The sequence below is a fragment of the Chenopodium album genome, chromosome 7, assembly GCF_948465745.1.
Source record: "Chenopodium album chromosome 7, dcCheAlbu1.1, whole genome shotgun sequence".
NCBI classification, from domain to species: domain Eukaryota; kingdom Viridiplantae; phylum Streptophyta; class Magnoliopsida; order Caryophyllales; family Amaranthaceae; genus Chenopodium; species Chenopodium album.
The window spans coordinates 20,087,665-20,096,298 of NC_137840.1; the positions used below are offsets into that span (position 1 = coordinate 20,087,665).

The 8,634-nt window shown below is 39.2% G+C and overlaps 1 non-coding gene across 1 annotated transcript; it reads right to left on the reverse strand.

Moving 5' to 3' along the window:
* Window positions 1–616: 616 nt before the first annotated feature.
* Window positions 617–722, reverse strand: LOC145641094 (small nucleolar RNA R71). The gene has a single exon (XR_014115161.1). It is a non-coding gene; the product is annotated as a small nucleolar RNA R71 (small nucleolar RNA).
* Window positions 723–8,634: the final 7,912 nt, after the last annotated feature.

An 8,634-nucleotide genomic window follows, 5' to 3' on the forward strand; every position in this document is an offset into this window, starting at 1 on the left:
ACTTAATCTCAAAATACAAAAACATTTTTCTCTTTAGGCTACATTTGTAGCCGTGCTATTGATATTTGCTTTGAGATTTTGTATGCGTAGGATAACAGGAAGGAATTTAATGCCATTTGATCCGTAAATCGAGAGAACAATAACAAGGATAAGGGTTGCTAATCGTTCTTTGAGTCCTAGCTCTCCAAGAGAAGAAATTCACAAAGAAAGAGAAGAAGAGGATCAAGTAAGCATGGGAGATAATCCAAGAGTTGCTTTGAAAGAGTTGGGAAATCCCGGTGCATATAGGTTTGAAAGTGGGTTTCATTGCTAACCACACCGGCAAATGACTTTGAAATAAGACCGGCCATGATCACTTTGATCAAAAGGTGACAATTTAGTGGGGCTAAGATTGAGATCCCGCTAAACCATCTCAAAGAGTTTGAGAAGTATTGTAACACTATTAAAGTGAATGGTGTTTCTCAAGACTTTATCCGGCTCAAGTTGTTCCCCTTCTCTCTCATAGGTCAAGCCTTGGAATGGTTAGACAAGGAGGTCAAGAAAAATTCTCTTAGAACATGGGATGAAGTTACCAAGGAATTCTTGTTGAGGTTCTACCCCCAAAAGAAAACGGCGGAGGCAAGGACTTTGATCCAAAGTTTCAAGAAAAAACCTATTGAGAGCTTTTATGAAGCTTGGGAAAGGTATAAGGAGTATCAAAGAGAATGTCCCCATCATGGCATCCCAACCTATCAAATCATTCATATTTTCTATGGAGGGTTGAATTTTCAAGGAAAATTGTGTCTTAATGCGGGAGCCGGAGGCCCAATCATGAACAAAACAAAAGAAGAGGTTGTGGACATTATAGAATATGTGGTGCGCCAATATATGGATTAGCAAGAAGGAGAAAGAGAGTCTTCAAGCAAGAATAAATCAACGGTTTATTCGGTTGATCACCCTAATGCCATAAACAACCTATCCTCACAAATTGCTATTCAAGTTTGGGGAAGGAGATGACAACAATCAAGGCCAAGTTTGAGAATGCAATTTTCGATGCACAAGGTCATCCCTCTCACATTAAAGGGAGAGGTACATCTACTAACTCTACTCCTTCTTATACTTCTAACAATATGCCCAATGGATGCTTATTTTGTGATATTTGTGGGTCTTATGACCATGATGCTTCTACTTGTTCAAATGGGTTTGAAAATCTTGACGATGGTGAGAATAGTGAATGTGAACATGTGAATTTTGTCTCAAACAATAACAATGGTCAAAGGTTTAATGGACTAAGAAACTTTGGAAATAGATATTCTCACCAATAAGGTTGATTTGATAACTATAACAATGGTAATTATAGGAATTAAGGGAACCAAGGTTTTCGAGGAAACTATAATAACCAAGGTTATGGTAATCAAAACCAAGGCCAAGGGTATGGAAATCAAAGCCAATTTCAAGGCTTTGGTGGCCAAAACAAAAATTTTGGCAACAATCAAAACTAAGGCAATTGGAACAATCAAAATAGGGGGAATTTTCAAAACAACCAAAGGGGACCCCTACCCATATTTGGTCCAAAATCTCAAGGTGTTGGTGAAAATTCCTATTCTCAATCGTTCAAGTCAAATTTGGAAGAGACAATTGAAAATCAAACAAAAATCTTGAATTCCTATATGGCGGTGAGCGATAAGAAATTTAATGAGATCATGACACATAACAAAATGCTTGAGACACAGATCACACAACTAGCAAACGCTTTGAAAGATTGTGCTAGTCCTTCTTCATTGACTTCTTAAGGAGTTGATCCTAAGAAACCCATTTATTCCATCACCACAAGGAGTGGAAGAGTTCTTGAAGAAAGAGTTTCTAGGGATTGTGAGGAGGACAAGAAGAAGAGTGTTTCATGTGAGCAAAACTAAGAAGATGTGTCAAAAAGATGTGAGCAAAGAAAAGGGCCATGAGAAAAAGAAGAGTGTTGACAGAAAGCAAGAGGATGTGAGAAAACCCGACCTTCCATATCCCCAAAAGTTTATTATGAACAAATTAGATGAACAATTTGGGAGATTTCTTGAAATTTTGAAGGAGGTCCATCTTTCTATCCCTCTTACCAAAGCCATGACCCAAAAGCCTAGATATTCCAAATTCCTTAAGGATATCTTTAGTGGCAAGAGAGATTGTAATGAGATAGATTCGGTAGAGCTTGGTGAGTGTTGTAGTGTTTTAATTCACAATGACCTCCCCAAGAAGATGAAAGATTCGGGTAATTTCTCCATTCCTTGCAAAATCAAGAGTAAGTTATTTGACAATGCTTTGTGTGATATGGGTGCTAGTGTGAGCATAATTCCCTTCTTAGTTTTAAAGAAGCTAAAGCTAGGAGAACTTCTTCCAACCAACATGACTTTGTAATTGGCCGACAGGTCTATCAAAGTTCCAAAGGGAAGAGTTGAGGATGTTCCCCTTAAGATAGGTGGTTTTACAATTCCCGTTGATTTCATTGTGCTTGAAATAGAAGAAGATGACCACATTCCTATTATCTTAAGGAGACCGTTTTTAGCTACTTTGGGAGATTTGATTGATGTTTAGGGAGGCCATATTACTTTTAGTGTTGGTAACAAGAAAGAGAGCTTTGAGCTAAAACCAATGCATGAGTCCTTATCCCTTGTGAAAGGAATCAAGAGTGATGATTCCCTTCGTTCATTATTCTTCATCTAAAAATGTTCATGATATTTTTGATGATTTGCTTGTGAGTTTTGATTTCATAAACGTAAGTGAAGATAAGAAGGAGCTTTCAAAGGCTATAAACGAAGAGGAGATTGACATTCCTCATTGGTTTGAGCTCTACCCTCGAGAGGAGGAGGAGGATTACATGGATGTAGATGGTGTGAAACCGTCTACAAAAAGAAACAAGGTCAAGAAGAAAACAATAGCTTCGAGGAAGAAGAGAATGAGATTAAAGTTGGGAAATGAAAAGATTGTTTTTGATGTGCAAGCAAGTGAAGTCTTGTCAAGCAACAACGAGAGGTTGCTTAAAAATGAAGGAGAAGTTAATCTATTCGCTACCTTGGACAAGGTGGTGTTCTTAGACCCTCCATGATTGTTGGGGTTTGGTGCGTCCGACTCACCGCGGAAACAAACCCAAAAACAAGACCGCACTAGCAATAAATAAAACCATAAACATAATTAAATTATTCACAAGATTAAGATAAGCTAATTACCTTTGACGCGTGCTTCGCTCCAAAATGAGCTCTTACTTGAAAGCTTCAAGTCCCGCTCACACAGAGACCTCCAACGAAGTCCACCCGCACCAACAAAACCGACTAGGTCCAATGTCTTGGGGTTAGCAAGACCCGACCAATAAAACCCGAGTAAATATATTGAGTTCAAAGGTTTTCACTAATTGTGATGCCTTTTTCAACTCTTACTCAAGCAACATTCCCAATGCCCATACTTGGGTATCTATAGGAAATGATGGGAGTATCATTTACTCTCCCATCAATGTGGGATAGTATGATTTTTCTATTTTATTTTAAAACTAAAATAAAATTAATAATCAAGCTAGTAATAAATCAACAAGTGGCAAGCTCATGTGAGTGGTTAGGTGAGGACCACTTGGAGAAGGGGGGGACCAAACTTGTTCCCCACTCCCTCTCCCATAACCGGCCACCTCACTCCACACACACTCAAGGACCACAAGCCACATGGCACCCACCCTTGGGCACCAAGGAAGTCAAGGTGGGCTGCCATGTGCTGCTGTCTGTGGCAGCCACGCCCAGCAAGCCCAACAGGCCCAGCACTCGCATGCGGGCTGCCAGGCGCTGCTGGCCAGCAAGCCCAGCATGCTTGTGCGAGCTGCTGCTGGCCTTGTGCCTTGGCCAGCGCTGCTACGCAGCAAGAATTGGCCTAGCCATGCTGCTGCTAGATGTGGCGAGCTGGCGCACCTAGCGTGCTAGCTGCTGCAGCTTGTCGCGGCATGGCTTGCTAGACATTGCGCGCACAAGGCTGTACCTAGCATGCTAGCACGCACTAGGCAGCGCCTAGCCTTGCGATGCTAGCATGGGTGCGCTAGCACGCACCAGCCAGCCTAGGCTCGTCTTGGTGCGCATGCTTGCCACCATGCTAGGCCGTACGCCCTTAGACCTCGGTTTGCTTGGGCATTCCGATGCTAGGGGTATTTTTGTCTTTTGTTGATTTATAACTATTTCTTGTCTCGTCTTTTACTATTTTTCGATTCGACTTCCGACGCTCGGTTTCGACGCTCTAAGCTCGAATTTCCGACGTCTAAATAAATATTACTCGGTTGACTCATTAATTCCTTCTGAATTAATTCGTCGGTTCGGTTTGTTGAATGCTTGGGTGTGACCCGAAGGGTTCAGTCAAGATTAAGCTATAATATTAATTATTCATTAATATTACTGATCGGAAGCGGCCTCCACCCAGGCATTCCGATCACTTGACTTCACTGAATATATTAGCTTTCTAATAATTCTGAACCCACTAACGGAATAGTTTACTTGTTCGAAGGACACCATTCCTTTCAATTTCCCACTTGTCCTTCCGGACAAGTGCGAATTTTGTGTACAGCCTTTTTCCTATGTCACTTAATGTCTCTTCATGAACTATAAGGTAAGATTTATTTTGTCATCCTTATTACGTCTAGAAGTGTTTCCCGATTTCGAGTTCGACTGTCAATAAACTGATGATTCCTAAAATCCATCCAAGCACGGCCATGCATTTTACAGTCTCGCTCTACGAGAGGCCTTTTATACAATAAAGAAATCTTCCCTATTTTAGTAGGGGGACATTCCCAGTCTTGTAATGTAGCTCCTCTTACTGAGAGGACCTAGTCGCCCGAGTGTTGCCGTTATAATCCCCTATTACGGCAGACGTTTGACAACATCAAAGCGAACTAGTACTCAAACAAGAGAACTCACAATACTCATGGTCAAGGAAATAGGTTCCGATAGCCATAATGAGAAGTATACTTATGACAAATTTTTTTAATTTCTTAAAGTATTCTCATAGGTCGATCCAGTATGGTTCTAAACCAATACCTTTGCAAATGATTTATGACAATCATGTCCGTGTAGCACATAAAACGGTGCTATAAATAAAACTACACACTAATCTGAATCGGTCATTAATCGTCCATCGTTTAAATGACCTTGATTAGGGATAATTTTCGATTATAATGTTCAATGTTCACTTAATAGGTGTTTCCTTACCAAGACTGGTCTTGATATCCTATTTTGAATATTCTCAGAATCGAATGGACTCATTATTTAATCCTAAACCACAATTAAATAGCATAACGGAGTAATAAAATATTGCATGAAATTTTATATTACTCCAAAACTTGAATGGTTTTCCTTAGTGTCTTACATTAATTTTTCTCAAAATTAACTAAAACACTAAACAAGGAAATCAAAGCCAATCTCCTACATGCTTGATTCCCATTGCCTCAACGTGCTTGTTGTGCTTCACTTGAGGCAAAGGTTTAGTAAGTGGATCGGCTACATTATCATCCATTCCAACCTTGCAAATTCTTATTTCACCCTCTGATTTCCATTCTCGAATCATGTGAAATCGCCGCTTCACATGTTTGACCTTCTGATGTTCCCTAGGCTCTCTGGCCTGAGCAATAGCTCCATTGTTGTAACAATAGAGGGTTGTTGGACCCTTTATAGAGGGTACAACATCAAGTTCACCAACGAACTTACGAATCCAAACAGCCTCCTTAGCTGCTTCAGCAGCTACTAAGTATTCGGCTTCAGTTGTAGAATCTGCAGTTGTACTCTGCTTTGCGCTCTTCCAACTAAACGCCCCTCCATAGACAGAACACATATCCAGATTACGATTTGAAATCGTCTCTGTCTGTCTGGAAGCTTGCGTCGGTATAACCTTCCACAACTAAATCCTCTACACCACCATACAACAAGAATTTATCCTTGTTCCTTTTCAGGTACTTTAGGATATTTTTGGCCGCAGTCCAATGCGTCTCTCCTGGGTCTGATTGGTAACGGCTCGTAGCACTCAAGGCATACGATACATCTGGCCTAGTACATATCATGGCATACATGATCGATCCAATAAGCGAAGCATATGGAATCTGATTCATTCTTTCCCGCTCATCAAGTGTTTGTGGACACTGCTTCTTGCTTAGGTTATGCCATGTGACATTGGCATGTGACCTCTCTTGGCCTCCTCCATGCCAAATCGAGCAAGTACCTTATCAATATAAGTACTCTGACTCAATCCAATCATCCTTTTCGATCTTGATCGAGGGATTTAAGTAGTGTCGTTAGTCTACTAACCCTAATCAAATTAACAATTTATAATACCTAAACTACCCTAATACGAGTATAGGGGTAAGTAAAGGGTCGAACCTTAAAGGACTAAGTGTATCAATCTATGCTAATTAGACTACTAGGAAAGCTTGTGAGGTAAAGAGAGGTTCAACTAACACTACTAAGAGCAAATAACTAAAAATAGGGAAAGTGGAATCCAATTACATTAATGTATTCAACAACATCAAACAATTAAATGAAAATGACCTCAATTAGGACGATTTACACATTTAACTCACTCTCGCGCAATTAAACATGTTAATAATCCTACTAAACTAATTCACTCTCGTGCAACTAGCCTAGTAAAGATATGGAGGAATTTAGGGCTCTCAAATAACTCACTTTCGTACAATTGATTGAAAACACAATTAAAAGCATAGAATCAATTAGCTAGAAAGATTCTAATCCATAAAAGCATCATCCATACACAATAATCAAGAAACAATTTCATACTAACCACAATCAATCATTAAATTAATTAACATAACCTTCATCCATTTTCCTAGAACAAAACCTAAACTAACATGGTGAACAAAAGTATGGAAAACAAGTTAAAATAATAATAATAAAAGCAAGAATCAAATAATTAAACTAATTAAACTAATCAAATAAACAAATAAATAAGCAAAAACAATAATAAATGAAAGCAATAAATGTGAGAGAAAGTTAGGAAGACTCATTGAATTTATGAGAGGAAAAATCCACAAATTTGCTTCTTCAAAATCCCAAAAACTCCATGAAAAATCCAATTTTTCTCTCTCTCTAAACTACTCCTAAACTAGAGAGAGAAACTCCTAATCTAACCCTAAGAGAGAGAAAATAAAAGAGCTAAACTAATCTAATCTAGGCTAAAATAAAAATGTTAAGAGTTAGTTGAGAGAAAATAACCCCAAAAGGGTATTTATATACAAGGCTAAATAAAATAAAATAAATTAAAGAAAACAAAATAAAGAAAATAAAATAAAACAAAAGAAAGAAAAAGGGAATAAAAATAAAATAAAAGAAATTAAAACCCATCATTCCCCAAAATCCCCCCAGACCCACGATATTCTCCTTGCTCGATTTTGGCTACTTTGATTCGTATCACCTTCATTACCATCACCACGCATCCCCTCATCTTCACCGTTCATCATCATCATCTTCATCAAGCATCATTAAAACACAGTCGTTGGAATTCATTAAAACCACGTGCAAAGCTCGTGATGTGGTTCAAATTGAACCCCGATCTACGCGCCCGCGAAGAGGTCGCACAGCAAGTCGCACAAAGCTTCTGCCTCAACTCGATTTTGGACTCGATTTTGTGCGCTTTCTGACAGGGGTGCACGGCCGCGGAGGTCTGGGTTGCTCATTGCTGTGAATTTGGTTCGATTGGTTGCGGATTAGTGATGCGGGGAGGAGCTGCAATTGTTGCGAGTTGCTGCTGGTGTTGGGTGGTGTCGGTGTGATGGCTGGTGTTGGTGGTGTTGCGAGGTGAAGAAGGGGAATTGCGGGTCTGATGGGTGTGAGATGGAGGAGAATTGGAGGCGGTTTGGTTGGAGGTGAGGTGTGTGTGACTGGTGCGAATTTAGGAGTGTGGGTTTTGCGGGTTGGTGTCAATTGAGGTCAGGTGGCTGAAATAGGTGGCGGTGGCTGGTTGAAATTGGTGGCGAGGGTGAATGGAGAAGAATTGGAGGTGGTTTGGTTGTGTGAGGTTGGAGGTGGCTAGGCAGCATTGTTGCTGGTTGTTGTTGTGGAGTGAGTGAGGAAATGGGAAGGTGATGAGGAGTGTGTTGTTGGTGGAGTTGTTGTTGGTGAATGCAGGGGAAGCAGGGGAGGATGTGGTGTAGGTTTAGAAAGGGTGTGGTGTATGTTAAGCTGCTAGCAAGAGGGCAGCAGCAAGAGCATGTTGTTTGACTCAATTCTCGGATCTTGAACTCGATCGACCAAGGACCCGAAAACACCTACAACCAAAAACAACACGAGGGTAGGATCGATAACAAAATAAAGATAAAATAAAATAATAAAAAAAGTAAAATAAAATGCTATAAAATAAAATTCTAAAACTAAAGAAATAATAAAATAAAATAAAATAAAATACGAAACTAAAAGAAATAAGAAAACGAGATAAAAAAAATAGAAATTAAATTAATAAAAATAAAAACTAACAACTTAAACTAAAAACATTAAAAGAAAGAAAAATAAAATAAAACACGAAAATAAACTAAAAACTATAGAAAATTACAAAAATACTCAAAATAAAGATAAAAGACGAGAATAATAAAATAATAGAAATAAAGGATATAAAAGGTGAAATTATTGGAAAATAAGCCGGAAT